This window comes from Taeniopygia guttata, chromosome 2, assembly GCF_048771995.1.
Source record: "Taeniopygia guttata chromosome 2, bTaeGut7.mat, whole genome shotgun sequence".
Taxonomy (NCBI): Eukaryota; Metazoa; Chordata; class Aves; order Passeriformes; family Estrildidae; genus Taeniopygia; species Taeniopygia guttata.
The window spans coordinates 70,017,284-70,034,540 of record NC_133026.1 but is presented as its reverse complement, the minus strand read 5'-3'; the positions used below and the strand labels follow the sequence as shown (position 1 = coordinate 70,034,540).

At 37.5% G+C, this 17,257-nt stretch overlaps 1 long non-coding RNA gene across 4 annotated transcripts in view; it reads right to left on the bottom strand.

Moving 5' to 3' along the window:
- LOC121469490 (uncharacterized) overlaps nucleotides 1–17,257 on the bottom strand; it is a 45,709-nt gene that overhangs the window by 15,264 nt on the left and 13,188 nt on the right. For 2 of the 4 annotated variants that reach the window (XR_012053947.1, XR_012053948.1), the window contains exon 2: nucleotides 12,249–15,724. This is a non-coding gene — a long non-coding RNA (uncharacterized lncRNA). The remainder of the gene's footprint in view (nucleotides 1–12,248; nucleotides 15,725–17,257) is intronic. The other 2 variants (XR_012053949.1, XR_012053950.1) reach the window with 1 other exon arrangement.

The window sequence follows — 17,257 nt, the reverse complement described above, 5'->3', positions numbered from 1 at the left end:
TAAATATCATACATGACAGCATTTAATAAATACTATTTAAGTAATTAAATAAACGAATATACTATCCAAATTATCTTTTCCTACCAAAGTACATCTTAAATCACTTATATAGGTGTTTCATAGGTAGAAAGACATTCTTTCACAGCCCTATAGCCACTCTTGTGTAGCTGTCACTTTTTTATTTACACTACTTCACAAAATTGCATATGAAACTCATCTATTTTGTGGTTTCTTGAGTCTGCAGCTGAGGCTGGCTCCATGTCCCACAGTATCAGCTGACAAGCAAACTACTCTCTACATTCAAGCAGATTCCCACGCAGGGATACTGAAGGGATAAATGCAGATCTGATCTGCATCTGTAAAAGTTGAATGCTGGTATCTCAGTGTCAACCAGACCAGTAGATGTTCCCACACCATATGATATTCTTGCAACCCTAGAGATAAGGAGTTTTCAAGTGGAATTCTGTGACTCCATTTGCTGCTTGAAGCTACATGTCTAAATACATTGGAGATTTTGTTTCTAAAAAAACCTCTCTGTGGAGCGGGGACTAACCAGGCACAACCTGGCACAACAGGCCACAGTGCCTGTGCAGAGTCACATCTCACAGGAGGTCCAGCTGCCACAAACACCATGGTGTTAGCACACTTGCCGGACTGGATTTCTGCAGACCTACCTTTGTTCTCAGGAGAGCAATAAAGTGGATATTCCATTGATTCCCTTACAGCATATCCACTGAATCCCCTCTACTTTTCAAAGATAACACCTTAAAATTGATGGCTGCAGGTGTATGTGGATATTGCACCGTATCACAGCTTTCCCAGAAGGTTCATGTCAGCTCTCTCCAGCTGGCAATATGCTGGAAAGAGAATTGCTTGCACAGTAGCTTTATGGAGCTGCTATGCAGTGGAAAGTAAATGGCCATGGACAAATAGTTCAGTGTTAGACTGCTGAGCCAGAGGCTTTAAATAAGTAGGAGGAATCCAAGCAAGGGAAATACTACTCAGGTAAAACTGTGAGTGCAGAAGCTTGATTAACCAGGTTTTTTCCAGAGGACTGGAAAAAACCTCACTATCTGAGCCTCTCTTACTCAAACTGTACCTGCTAGAACACCCAACCATAGCGTGGCCTAATTGTATTGACAGAGTATTCCAAAATTTAGTGTGTATCTATATTTATACACATACAGATATACACATGTATAACTGGCTGAAAGAAATTCTATTCCACAAATATTATAAACAAAGTGACAAAAAATTTTAATATTCAAAATTTCATAATAGAAGTCTGGAGCAATATGAAGAAGGTTCTGACAGGGAAAACGTGAGGTTTAGGGTTGAATCACTTCTTCAAGATGTGTTATCCTGGGTTGACTATATAATGCTTTTATCCCCAGTTGTCTGTTCTGCTTATGCTGAATAATTTTTGCACATTTAAGACTTGTTCTGAGAGTGAAGGAGGGAGAGAAGAAGAGCGGAGTTTGTTATCAGAAACTGCACTCACTCTTCCACATTCCTGATCCTGGACTGTGTTGTCCATGGACGGACAAACAGCGAGACGGAGCTCCTTTGCTTTTAGTTCATTTTAGCTAGCCAAGGCAAAGGAGTTCCCTGGACTGTGGGATTTTTTTTCCTTTTCTTTGGACCTGCTCAAACCTGCTCTGGACTGAACACCAGAAGAGCAACAGCAGCTCGTACCCTGTGGCCCATCGGGCTGAGCCTGGGCCGTGGCATTTCCAGCGCTGGAGGGACTGAAAAGAGACTTGGTGAGCCGAGCTGCAGCCCATGGAGGGGACTTTCCGAGTTTGTCTCTCTTTTGGAGTGGCAAGAGGTTTTATTGTTTAATATAGTTTAGGTTTTCTTGTTTAATAAACAGTTTTTTTCCACTTTTCTTGAAGGAGGTATTTTTCCCGAAGTGGTTGGGGGAGGGGCCGATTGAATCTGCTTCCTAGAGGAATACCTTTGGGGATTCTCCCCAAATTTGCCCTGAACCAGGACATAGGTACACCTAAAAATACTTGAGAATGCAAATGTTGAAGAAAATTCAGCACCAGCAAAAGACTTCCAAACTCTTTGTTTCCTGAGAACACATTTGACTAGTCATGTCCCTGAAAGCCACATGAAGTAAATTAATCCTTTCCAATTATCTTTGCAAGCTATATTTGGGATAACAATTCCCTACTTTCATATGTACACATGTGGAGCTTCCCTTCATTTTAGTGAGATAAACGACATTTCCAATTTGGATCTTTGAAAAGGTCTGACATTCAGTATTTATTATTACAGCAAAGATTAAGAACAGTCCTACTGAACTCTAATATTTAAAGATTTAATCCTTTCAGAAGTGATATTATGGAACAGGACAATTAATATATTCCCAGAAGTATCTTTCAAGCAAAAAAATTCCTGTGATAAATATAGGAAAGATTAAAGATGGTATTATGTGTTAATTCAGATGGAAATGGAGCAGTTAAATGCTTCCAAACCTAAACTCCAGCTCATTACAATTTTCCTAGTATTTGCAATGTAATAAAAAAAATTAAAAACTGGTTTTTCTATTATATTTGGTTTAAGCAAGACAGCACACAGAATAAAATAGTTAGAATCTAGCAAAATATTATAAGTTTAAAATTGTATAAAATCCTTTGCTTTGGTGACTTTTAGCAGTTCTGTATTTTAATGTCCTTAAGATGAGCTATTCAATATTCACTCCATTAGTTACTCTGGCAAATTTTGTACATGCCAAAGTGCATACCCTCAACTTATTTTAGTTTCCACGCACAAATTGTTTAATTGTCATAAATGTCATAAAAGTTACCCCTTGAACATACACCTGCAAATTTGTAGTTCAAAATATATAAGTAAACTGTTGAGATTTAGGTATCTTTCTCATTTACATTTGAAAACAAAGTTTCTATGTTGAGAGTTCTTATCCTTATTTGACATGTGACAGAGGCCAAAGATCTGCAGTTGTATTTACTGAACATAAACCAAGACAAACAATGAAAGAGGAAGATATGAGCAACCAGGGAGATGTGATTTTTTTGACTTTTAAGCACATGTATGTTTGATAGTTGTATGCTTGGCTATCTAAATATTACTTTTCGCATGACATAGTCCTGAGAGCATGTAGTAGAAATTAACCCATATCAGTTATGAAAAAATAGTCATGTGAATGGAATCTGAAAGATAAACAATCATCTCTCAGCTGCAACTGAACATAATCTAAGCACAGAGTAATATTTTGGTTTGGTCAAAAGAAGAATGCTGTAGGAATCACAGGCTCAGACCTGGATTCCTTCCTTGTGTGAATAACCCTGTGCACCTCAGAGGGAGACCTCCTGCAATATGGCATAATCAACCAATACCATATTTTAATTCCCAAAGAATGCCAATATAAGTGCATGATATTCATGTGTATAAAAAAACACAGAGGAGAACATCATTGGCAGTGACAGTGACCTGACCTACTTGAAAGCAGAAAGAAGAAAAGGTTTGTTGTTTGAATCCCAAATTGCTCTGTACTAGCTAACTGTGTCACACGTTTCAGCAGCAGAGACCAGGCCACAGTTTGCTTAGTAAAAATTGGAGTAAAATAGAATAGACATCTCATGGGAAGAAAGCAGTTTGCCAGTGCAGGACAGAGTAAAGTAGGGATCAGAATTCTTCCCTCTGAGTGGGTAATATTCTGTCTCTCAATAACCTCAATAATTAATAACTCTCAGTAGTCTCTATAGATATTATTGTGCAGGTCCCCTGAAGTTTCACAGCAAAGTTACAAAGAAATGTGATTTATATGGATCCTAGGACCAGATGCATTGCCTACATAAAGTTCTGCACTGAGATCTTCTTGATACTCCCTAGACATCAGCACGGGATTCAACTTCTGCCGCTCCATTGGGCTGGTGGCAACAAAATTGGCCAGTCACAGAAGATCAGTCTATAAAGGATTTACAGGACCATAGGGCATTCTCTTTCACAAAAGCAAGCAAAGACAAAAGCAAGTTTAGGTGATATGCAAATCAAGCCTTGAAAACACAGTCTTTGTGGGTGATCCACTGCGGATTTCTTTTATAATGAAATACATTTTAATCAAGAAGCTCCATGTTCAAATTGTGAAAATTCAGTTCTTTACTCTAAATCTATCTGTACAATTGTTAATAGATACTGAAGAGGTTTCTTAATCAGTAGTTCAAATGGCAAACACACCTCTTCTAGAAATGTATGTGTGTGAAAATTCTGATATGCACTCATTTCATCAGGAAGGTTTAATGGCCTTTTCCAAACAGAGGACACATATAGAAAAGCACCGTGACCTGAGACTAATTCAAATTCTTACAGAGACTAGCAATTCTCACCACAATAGACCCAGAGTGGAAAACAGAGAGATTTTGGTGGCAAAGTTCCATCTCTTACAGTGTTACTTATTTTGGAGCACTCAACTGCAGTCTATCCAAGCTGCTTCATGGTCCTGTTGCTGAATCCATGCTACACCTGCTGCGCTAGATAGAATCTGCTCCCATAAAATTGGACATGAATGTGGTATTGCCTGCAAGATCTTATCTATAAACACACATTTGTACAAATGGAAGAAATCAAGGTAGCTGCTTCCTACAGCCACCATTCAAATGAAGGAAAGGGAAAATCTGCATAAGGAGTGCCTCCTCTATGCACAGCTACAGAATTCAGTCCTGGCCTTCACTTCCCATCTTCCAAACATGGGTTTTTTTCAGAGAATGAGACATGATAGAATGCATGTGCATATGAGACAGCATGTGCCTTGAGGCGAGTAACAGAGGGAGTGAAGGCAAGGACCCCATGTGAAGGTGAAGACAATGATGCACAGAGTAGTTCATCTCATGCAGACACAAGCTGAGAAGTCCTGTTTCTGTGAACACAAAAGATGCTGGACAACCCGATCATCTCCTTAAAGAAAAATAGCCCTTTCCCTGGTGAATCTGTATAAAATGTTCTATCCTCATTGATGCAAAATAGAACATATAGTACAAAATGGACCAAAAGAACCCATAGAATAACTGTTTTTAAAGCTTAGCAGATCATGCTATAGTAATGTATAGAAAGGAATGCATATGATCCTGAATCACAATGTTATCAAATAACTTGTCAGGAATAGAATACAGTGTCAAGCAGTAACCTCTTCCTGGATTTCATTGTGGGAAGAGCTGTCCTCTCTGCTTCACTCACTTTCATGCACTAGTGTGTGGGTGGGACTTGCTAATCTTTATTTTTATTATTATTTTTATTTATATTTATGTTTAAATATTCAGCTGACATTTCTTTTAATTCTAGTTCATTAATGCACAATATTAATCTGAGAAAATATTAATTTGAGAAAAATGGGACATATCTTTTGTAAGACCAGGTCTCATGCCTTAAATACGTGTGTGTATGTGTGTGTGTGTATATATATTTTGTAAAAAATTAATATACTTCTTTATAAAAATATATAAGAAGGCTTGTATGTATTTCACAGTGAAATACCAAATTATAAGTTTTGGATTTTACATTCTGCCAAACAACAGATAGATCAGCCCTAACATGTTAGCACTTATGGTAAAATATATATTTTCCTGTCATGCTGTTGCTTAAAAAATTTTAATCAAAATTAAAAAATAAACATATTTATATTCTAGAGATCTACTTTACAGTTATTCTTTCTGCTTCTTAGTGACTTCATAAAATTTATCTGTTTTATTCTCAATGAATTTTTATATATGAAAGAGGACTTTTTATTCAGAGACTGACAACTCTCTACTATTCCTTTCCCTCCCTTTCTAAACCTGCAACCTGCAAGAAACAAATGTAATTTCCCCCATAACTTAAGAGAAGAACTGTGCTTTGTTTCTAATACTGAAAGCTGGTGGGAGCTGGAAGTGGTAGGGTTTGGGTTCTTTGATTGTGAGTTTGGTTTGGGTTTTTAAAAAATATTTTAGCAAAATACAACCTTTTTCAAATAGTGAAAGTCAATTTCCCTACATATTTAAGGTCCTACAGCATACCACAATGGTTAGAAACCAGCCATTATGAAGCTGGGTTCTGTCTGACAAGTAGAATATATCTAGGAAATGGAGAAATACTGCTTGAAATATTCTGGACTATTTCCAACACAACAGCTCTGAGGACAAGATATCCACTGTAGTGGCAATCCATTTGTCCATGTACCTATGTGCCTTATATGACTCTAGAAAACATTATTCTCAGTTATTAAGACTCATTTCATCTTTAATAGCCTGATTAGGACAGGTTAAGAATATGCGCTCAGAGCCGTAGCAGGAAGGATGGCATATCTGCACAATTCAAGGAGGTAGAGGGTGCAATTACAAAGCAGTCAGTTATCTCACTGCCTGGAGCAGCCGGAGAGGACTGCTGTGAGAAGTACCAAAAAGGATGGGCAAGGTAGTGGGCAAGCAGAAAGCCATGAATAGACTGGATCCTTCCTGTTGAAAAAAATGGAGAAAGATCACTAATTCAGTGGCGGTTGCAGATCATGTATTACCAAATGGAAAGAAGATTGTGGAAACAGATATGTGTTCTAGGGTTTATCTTTGAACACAGATGTCCACTTTGCTGGCATATAAGCCTAATAAATTCTGTCAAGTGATTTATGCAATGCTGAACATAGAGGCATAACTACCTGTCTGCTGGTACTAAGTCCATTAACATTAGAATTAGATATGTCATCTCTATCCAGTATGCATTATTTTACTCATCATTACACATTTATTCCTTTATCAGATTTTTGTTAAAATGAGCTTTGCTGAAGACAAAAGACCTGAATAATTTGATATGCAACAAATGTGTCCTTGTAGCCTTATTTCCTTAAACAGAGAAAATAATATGGTTAGATTAGCTCAAATGACAATGCACTGTCTCATATAAGGTTCACTAGGTTACAGAGGGAAACATTCATGCACCCTGAAATGAAAGGGTTCAAAAAAATGACAGAAGGCATAGTTAATTAGTTGACTGGATTCTTCAATTCTTGCATAAAAGCATGAGCTCTGCTTTAGTGAAGAAGCAAGCACTGACAGAAGTTAATGCCTCAGAGATTCCACTTTAAACATTTTAGACTCTTGTCAAAATTATAATTGCATTCATACGAGATTTCATATATTTGATTTTGTAGGGGGTTGATCTCATTTTACCTTGTAGGATTTTTTTAGCTAGAAAAGAGAATTGAATAAGTAAAAAAACCACAAGTGGATGACATGCATCAGGAGCAATTGTGTAGGTGTTGTACAAAACACCTCGCAAAAATGGTACTTGTCTGAAAGGCACTTGTAGTAATAGAGTAGGTCAAAAAATGACAAACAGAAAAAGACAGACAGATGGAAGAACAAAGCAGTGACACAGTTGGCCAGTGTGATAGTCAGCATTCTCAGCACATCCCTTGTCTGACAGCTGTCAAAAATTTATTAAACTTCACAGCAAAAGAGAGTTTTAAAGTGGCAGCTCTTTAAAAAAAAAAAAAAAAAAAAAAAGTGAGGTAACAGAAGCTAAAAATCTTAAATCTGTGAAACATTTAACTTTATTGCTCTGAAATCCTTTACTTCTAAGGGAATAAAAATAAAGTTACTTGTTTTCAGTTGTCTGTGTTCCTAGATCCATACCTCAACAGAAAACACTTATTATTCATTGATAAGACTGTATTGTCTTAATGCAGTTGAAGAAATCCTTATCTTCACTTCAAATTCCCTAACCCTCCAGAAAATTGACATGCCATCCATATAAGAAGAAAGCTTTTTTTCCTCTGGACACGTTTGCCATCTCCAGGCATGCCAGACATTTGCAGGGTGTCAGCTGTGAAGGAAACATTAATATGTTCACATGATCAACTGCTGCATTGTGAAAATGCCTATGGGGATGGGGAAATATTCTAGACCCCTACCCATCAGCTCTACATGCTGTGAAGTGATTAAAAGATAAGCCTAAGAGTTACCAGGAAATCAGGAATTTTTGAGGGCAGAAAAAAGATAGAAACTGATTTTCTAGGACATTGAGAATGGATGAAATTCATTCTTCAGGATTTTTGTTCAAGAAAATATTCCTAACAGCACCCTTGTTTCAAAATAATTCTAAGCAGGAAAAATCAAACTTAAACATTCAAACAATGGAATTATGAGTCATAACATTGTCTGAAAACCTATCAATAATTTCTCAAGACATATACAAAATCACATGCGGTATTTCAAAAGCCTGTGAACACTTTGAGAGCTATTCCTTCATTTACCTGTCCTGTCACTGAATGCTCTTGTAAAAAGTCCCTCTCCAGCTTTCTTGTAGGCCCATTTCAGGTACTGGGAAGCTGCTATAAGGTCTCCCTGAAGCCTTCTCTTCTCCAGGCAGAACAACCCCAATTTTCTCAGCCTGTCTTCTACAAGAGGTGCTCCAGACCTCTGATTATCCTCGTGACTCTCCTCTGAACTCATTCCAAGAGGTTCTTTGGAGGTCAGTGAGATGAACACAGGACTCTGGGTAAGGTCCACAAGAAGAGAGTATTGTGGGAGGACCACATCCCTTGATCTGCTGGCCATGCTGCTTTTGGTGCAGTGCAGGACAGTCTTTGCTTTCTGAGCTGGAGGCTCAGGTCATCTTGATCTTCTCACCAACCAGCACCCCTAAGTCCTTCTCCTCAGGGATGCTCTTAATCCGTTTTCCAACCAGTACTTGCATATGTTTTTGGGATTGCCTCAGCCCAAGGACCTTGAGAACACTTTGAGAGCTATTCCTTGGTCTTGTTGAACTTAATGAGGTTTGCAAAGATCCACCTCTTAAAAGCCTGCCAAGGTCTCTCTGGATGGCTTCCCTGCTCCACAGAATGTCAACAGCTTGGTGTGATTAACACACTTGCAGCGAGAGGGTGCACTCAATCCCACCATCCATGTTGCCAACAAAGATGTTACAGAGGAGCACAAATACCTTGGGAAGCCTGCTATTGATCTAAATCAGTAATGGGATTCCCTACAGAATAATGGAAAAACTGAGGGAAGGACACAGAGCGTAAATTAAGAGAAGCATTCATCCTGCAAGCCATTCTTGTCTCACTAGAATTCAGCATCTTAGATTTATGTTTGCTTCCTCTCACTGGTCTGCCTCATTTCTGTTGTTCTGTTTCTGCTATTACCCAGCAGGCTCTTGCAAATAAATTGGCTCACCACATTTAAAGGTACTTCTCTCTTACAAAAGAGTGGCAGCTTGCCATGTTGCAAGTCACTGTTCTACAAGCACATGGGTGGTGGAGTCATTTTCCACATCCCACAGGTAAGGCTCTACCATCATAATCTTGAGACAGTTGAACAAAATACTAATACCCCTAACATCCATGTTCAAAATTTCCCCTGACATTTAAGGGATCCCTGTCTAAAGGCTAATTTCAGCAGTTTTCCTGAATGGTTGCCCTCCTGTATATCCATTAGAGATCAGTTGTATAATGTGCAGTTTACCAAATTGTCTTCCACATGTCCTCTACCTGAACCCAAAAAGCCAGTCATGTACACTGAGCTTCAACAACTACCATTGAAATGAAACCATTCTCTCTTCAGTCACTCTGCAATATTAATCTGTCAGCCCTGCAGATAATGTCCATGAATGTCCATCCTGAAATGCATACATTTTTTAATATCTCTGCAAACATATAATAATTAATGTTTAGACAAATTAATATTAGATTTGTTTATTTGAAAGTATTCCAGCAAAACAAGTGCTCATCATTTTGGTTTTTTTCTCTACTTGTAAAACATTCTGTTATCAACAGGACACATTAAAAATAAGAATTTTCTGGGCTGCAGTCCTTGACTGTGTTGATTAAAGACTCTTTATTTCCTTTCTATTTTTGAGACCCTGACCTGAACATATTAATCTAAGCATATATTAAAGGCAAAAAAATCAGGTTCCACTTGGTATTGCTAGCTAAGCCGTACAAACTACAGTTTATAGAAATTACATATTCCAGAATTAACCACTAGACTTGAAAAAGTCATCTACATAATAAAAGCATCTCAGATTATCACAAAAGGATCCTCCATTTCAATCTACCTTGAGAAAAATTGGACATCACTACAAAAAATATTTATCATAGACAACCATTGATGTAAACCACAAATGTCAGAGAATGAATCCTGCTTCTCACTTACATGAGCCCAGAACTGTTCTTTTCATTGTATCTATTGTATCTATTCTTTGCATTGTATTCTATTTACCTATGTCCTCAACTTTACATACAAGCTAGACATTAAAAAGAAGATATAACCTCTGTCAAGAAACTTCCAGTCAAAACTGGACACAGGCAAAGCAGTGCAGGCAATTTTGGGCCTTAAGGGGAGAGGAAAAGGTTTACACAGGAACTGAAGCATTGGTCTACTCTAAACAGCCATCTGGTCCACTGTCATGTTTCTGAAAATGGCAAGTGGGAGATGATCAGGAAAAAGCCATTAGAGAAAGGCAGCTCCCTTATTTTCAGGACTTCTGGAGGCAAGCATTGAACATTCTGGAGAGCATAGTGAATGTAACTGTCACATTGAACATTACTGTGGGCCTGTTCTGTACAAACCTGGATACTCTTACTTTAAAATCTTAAACTTCGGTTTTCCAAATCTGCAGTGAATTCCACAACTTTTTCTGTGTCGTTGATTTCTTTTTGTTTGCTTTAGATCCCTCTTTGGCTGGAAAAAAAAAAATCTGCTGAAAAGGGCTTTAATTTGTGTTGGTAACAATTTAAAAGTCTGAAAAAAAAAATTTAAAAGGAGGAACTGTCTACCTGGTAGCAATCAGAAATGGGGAATGAGGTGCAAAAGCAGCAAAAATTATTCCAGAGCACAGTCAGAAAATAATTTGGCTCAATGTCACAAATAGCACAAATTCCTCTTTAGCTTTCTACTATTATGAGTGAAATCTTTGCTAAAAACAGCAACTTACCTTCACTGAGGCATATTTCATTCATTTGACTGAAAGGAAATAAGATCAGCTCATTTCTTTTAAATCTAGTAGCACTGGAAAAGCTTGGTTTTACCTACAGAAGTTACAGTGCCTGTAGACTTTGTCAAGAAAACTTTAAAGAGTTTCTTTTGTGCATTTCTGCCAACAGGCACTTTTTCTATGAGATCAGCAGCTTCATCATGAAGTCAGTGTGCCTCACAAACTTTGATCACAGGAATCTTTACCTATTCTCCCAAACAAAAAGAAATTTGACTGAAGAAACAGCCTTTAATTTCAAATCAAAATACTAAATTGAAGAAAAAGTCTACTCAAAACTATTCACAGAACTTACTTGCTTTTAGAACAGGATATTACCATGTACAAGAGGGAAGATGATACAAAGTACAGTAAGGGTTTGGGGTGGATGGGCGTTGTTGCTGAGCAAACAGTGATGGTCTGTCAGTCTAACCATTGTTAGTTATTCCAGGTGTGGAGATGAGTAAAGAGAAAAGCATTTACGTTGGTCTGGAGAGAACACTGAATGTAGAATTTTATACTGGAAGTATAGAGCGATAAGTCCAGAAATAAAATGTAATACTTTTATATGTCAAGGCAGATTAATTTCAAGTAGGAAAAAAAGTGCACAATTTTGTGAGATCTGCTGGGAACACCAATTCCCCCCCCTTATATTTCCTCCCCTCTCTGATTTTTTTTTAACAAACTCATCGTAAAAAGGGTAGATGAATGATGGAGTGCACTTGGAATTCGACCTTAAAATCAAATAATTAGCCCTGATATCTTCAGCTCTTAAAAATTATTCATTATAGTTTTTAACAGATGTTTTAGTTATTTTCATTGTTACAATGCAGTAGCTTTTAATCAGATTTACATAATTAAATGCTCTCTTTCTGACACAGACTGCATATCTATCACAGCCTCATTTAAGCCACATAGCATGAGTTATATCAGAGTAATCATGAATAGTTTCCACACACCTAGGAGCCAATTCTCAAAATTCCCTCTGCTGTTTATATTGTGTAACTGGGAAAAAGCATTATTCTGAACATTCATTTAAATCCTTTTTCAGGGCAGTAAACATTTCCGTAGTTCTGTCCTTCATACTTCCTTCTGGATCTGTCACTTTCCTTGTGAATATTATGTACACAAGTGGTTTTGTTGTTCCTTCTCCCTTACAGTACATTGTGCTCTGGATTTTGCAGCTGCACTGATGCCCAGATGGATGCAGCTCTTCTACCCCTACATGTCACATCAAATCTGAATTCTTTTGTGATCAATGAAATGTTGCTTTGTCTTACCTGTGATGAACAGCATTTGCGGCTGTGCAAAGCCTCACTAAACACAGAGGAGCTCTCTCTATCTGCCAAGTTTGTTCTAGACCAAACTCCTGAACCAGTTCTGAGGAAAAGAGAGATAGATAGACATAGAGATGCATGCACATGTTCAGTGGTGGTATCTGAGTCTGTATTTGGAGTCACTACTCTCACTGTACCAATTTTTATTGCCACATTTACAGGGTATTCCAACAAGGAAAAGGGTCGATGGAGTTAGGTTCTTCAGTAAGGACAACAAAAGGCAGTCTTTATAAAGCAGCATGTATGCTAAGATCCTCTGGGGAGAATTAGGCATTAAAACCAGAAAACAAAAATACCCTCCAGCCCTTCAGACAGAGCAATGAAAACAAACCACTTTTCCTTCACTCAAATACTTAAAATATTAAAACTTTAAAAGTTCTCCAAATGGAATCCAATTATGCCCACAACCAGAGGCTAATTTCTCTGAGTCACTGATGCTCAGGAACCATCTGAGTGGTTTTGCACTCTAAAATCTAGGGCAGCTGATAGTCAACAGATCTACTTTGCTGAGAGGATTTGCTGTTAATTTTGTCCAGCTTCTGTTCTCCAGTGCCAGTCAATTTTTTCCAAGTAAACTCATCCATGAATTCATGTAAAGACTCAAAGCCCTCAGGCACAGATGGATCTATTTTTAGTCTTTTAGATGCAGTCCTAACTCAGTCAAAAGGTAGGCATTTTTTATGCAATATAGTAATTACTTATAAAATCTTAAATTAAGGCAACAATTCAAGGACCTTAAAATGCCGAGATGCTATCTCTGAAAGTATTTAGCCTAAATGATCAAAACCTGAGAGCAGCAGTTAGGATATAAAAAAAATCTGACCTTTAGAAAACAATCCCAAACAGAAACTTTGTAACAGAAACTCTTTATCCTTGTCTCAGTGACAAAAAAGTCAATATACAATCCTTAGAAGGCCAGATGGATGGTGGAGAGGGAAAAGAAAGAAAGAAAGAATGAAGGCAAGAAATGAAAGCAATTTAATCCTTGAGCCATCAAAGTGTTTTTGTTGCATACATAACTTTAGGAACCTGAATAGCTCACTGAGGGACAACATGCTGGTGAGTGTTCCCTGGCTATACCTGAAGTCATCAGGAAATCTTCACACTCCTACTAGTATTGTGTTGGCCGAAAATGCCTTGTGCAAGAGTGCTTTTGCCACAATAGACACACTCTTCTGACAAAATAAGCTTGAGATAGAGTTAATACTGTAAGTACTGTAAGGTGAGTAAAAGTGTATGATGCCAGTCAACAAGGAATGGATCAAAATGCTATTATTTTGCCAAAAGACAGACCGGGCAGTGTGTCTGTCATGTCCTGCCAGTCTTTTTTCTTTTTATAAATAAATGTTATTTGTTTCTGAAAATAGTCTCATTTAAGTTAAGCAATTGCAAAACCCCTAACATCACTGTCTCATACCTACCACCTGCGTTATGCCCTATTTCCTCAAAACTCGAAAAGTCAGTGATAATATTTAAACTGTCTCTTGAAAGCTGCATGCCAGCACAGCGCAGCCGTTCTGGCTATTAGGGATCTGCTTGCTGTTGTATAATCTCTCTGTCTTTGGACTCACTTGTGCAAAATGAAGCATTCAAATGACTATTGAGATAATGCCCCTTATGGCAAGGCTCTAGGTCACCGGTATTAGAACTGAGTCATGTCATCAGTAATAAAAACACTGATGCTCTTTGAGAAAAAAAGCAGCTGTGGTTTCTCCTCTAAATAAGTTTTTAGGCCTGTAGGCGGGAAAGGAAGATATAAACATGTTGCACTTCTCCATGAAGCAACTATCAGGCAATGCATAGTGTTTGTTGTGAAAGTCAGATGGTCCTTTGTCTGGAGAAAATAGTACATTGACAGGAGAAACACAATAACTTCAGAATAGATTCTCAGAGTAAATAATAAGATCTGTCAATTAAACTCCTATGTATATACTAGACTTTGAATAAAAATATCTTCATTTCATTGCTTTGGAAATTTCCTCAATTTTTTAAGATCACTCGTTCATTTGTATCAAATTATTTTGCTACTTTTTCATGTAATTTTTTTTTTTTTTTTTAATTTGCTCATTCAAATAGCCCCAGTTTGACACCACACTGAAATAGATTTCTGCTATGGTTTAGAAAGTGGACAGAACACACTCAAAATTAATCCAGAGTTGGTGACCAGTATACAGTTCTACACAAAACATAAAATTCACACATTCCTAGACATCAGAGCCCAGAGCCCAGACTTCTAGAAAGAGATCAAATATTCCACATTTTTCCCTAAGCAAAATAAATGTCTTTTATTTTTACCTCTCATTAAGAGTTCATGCATTTTATTTCCCCAAGTTCTAAGGGGTCCCATGTCAAATTTGAGTTATTTTTCTTGGGTTTTCTTGTTTATACTAAGAGAAAAGCATCTCTTCTTTCTATGATAAAAACACACTGCTAAGATTATAAACAGAAAAGGGAAACAGCATACTTGTCATGGATAATATGACCAAATATCATTCAGCAATAGTACATGGTGCACACATCAAAATACATCAAAGTTTCAGTATCTTCTGTGTCCAAGAAGTTTATTTAAAACAGCTTGCAACTAAAATTTTAGGTGGAAGAGAGGCTTGACCTGCCTTTTCAAGCCAAGAGAAGGACGCCATTCTGAATTACACTGTGGCTTAATGTTATGTTAGATTTTTTTTTTTTATTTTCAGATGACGCATTTCAAACTGACCTTTTAAGAATACCAAAGTCAGATCTAGTTTAAAAAGAATCAAGTGTAAGCAGCTTCACAGTTACTACCAGCTTGATACTTAAACTTCTGAGTTACCTGATTTTTTAATACATGTACTAAACACATCAAAAACAAGTAGGAAATTGAAATCCAAGCTTTTATGTTCTTACAATCCCTATCACTGCACACACTGCCAGAGTGCAGTAATTTTGCAGGGTCACACAGATAAGATTATATTAGTGAAGAGAAGCTGAAGAAACATTTTTATCCTCAAAATAACTACTTAGTAATTTATGAAGACTTTTCCTTATGTTTCCCTACAGATGGTTAATGCATTACTGAATACCTGCACAAACTTCTTCCGGCTAAGTGGACAACATTAGGAGAATTTCTTCAGTAATATCTTTATCCGCAATACACCTCATTCTTAAAGACTAAAACAAACAAACAAACAAACAAAAAAAGTTTTCATGCAATTTTAAAAAATCCAAAACTCACTTAGCACTGACTGCCAGTTTCACATACTCCTGCAACAGGACAATGACCAGAGTAAGAAACTCACCATTTTTTCATGACAGAAGAGGTTTCATTCTTCATTTAGTACATGAAAATGCAAGGATTTATTTTCATTATCATTTCCATATATATTTTACCTTTGCCAAAGTCAGCTTGATTATGTATTCTGAGTGATCCCAAATTTTTCCTGGAGGTGAAACAGAATTGAGCAGGCCAGTCATTGCAAAGCAGTGGACATCAGTGAGTCAAATAAAGTTCTGGCATAACTTGGCTAGCTAGGGTCCAGCAGGGAAGACTTTGCCCAGCAGGTTGCAGGAATGGAGGCAGCATGCATACGAGAGAGCACACAGAAAGCTGCTACATCAGGTTGTTCAGGGATGGAGTTCAGAAGGATGAACTCTTGGAGTTCTTGGAGTGCAGAGGCAGCTCCAGGAACTGACAAATAAGAGTGTCAAATGTACATGTGCAAGTATTTGTCTTGAGTTGGAGAATTGGACCAGAACAATTAATGTGATGTGTGAGTACACACATTTATCTGAAAAGCATTCTTAATCCCTTTTTATTCTTTAACATGACAGAAGTTTTCAGCATAGCACTCCATGAAATGATGGGTAATGAAGAGCAATGCTTCAGATAGTTGGGGGAAAATCCTTGGAACCCCTGGAACTCCAAAAACTTCTTCAGCTAGACAAGTCACACTAAAGAAAAAATTTACAGCAGATACAAGTAGCAGAGAAATTTGCTGGAATAACTTATTTTCCTTAACCCAGATGCTTCAAGTTCCCACTTTTACATTCAGTGACCTGCCTCAGAGAAGAATTCCAGCCAATATTTATCAGCAGTCTGTCAGTGAAGTTCATGGCTATGTGTCACCCTGCTGACCCAACACGGTACAGCCACAGAAACTCAGGAAAATGACTGCTTTCCAGGCAAATTTATCTGAATCATCCTTCTGAACTCTTTAACTTAAAGTCCTGAAACATTAAAGAACAGAATGCATCAACTTAATTGGAAACAGTTTTTCCGCAACACATCCTGCATCTGTTCAAGGACTTAGAGAGAGGAAAAGCCCATGCTTTGAAGCACTGTGACAACTTAAGATAAATTTCAGCATTACTTTTCTAACGGAATATAACTGAAAACATACATCAACACAGATTCTAATGTAACTCTGGTTAGAGATGTGCTCAACCCACAATTTTCAATCTCAGCGTTCCAAAGTCTTGAAGAAATCCTGACTCAGACACAAATTGTCTTCTCTAACAGTCTTTAATACTATTGAATTTGGCTCACTACTTATTAAAAATCAAAATGTCTGCTTCTACCACCATTTCTGTGCCTCTTTTCATCACACTAATGCCTAAAGTTCCTATTTCATTCAATCCCCCTCAAAGATTTGGGTGAAATACCTTTATATTATAGAAGGTAATACCTTTCCTCAGTGCTTCAGTGTCTAAAGAGACAAAACTGGCAGGCAACAAGATAAAGAAAGCATTGTTATCTCCATTTTCAGCTGGGAAACCAGGCCTTAAAATGACTAAGTCAGAATCTTAAGGGAGGTCAAGGATCAGATTCTCAAATGCTCAATAACCAGCATCAGAGCCAGAGTTTCATAGGAAAAAGAGAGCAGAAAAAAAGAAAGGAAGGGGAGTGGGGGGGGAGGGGGTAAGGGGGGAAATAGAAAAGAAACAAGGAGAAAAAAGTGTCCAAACTCTATAGT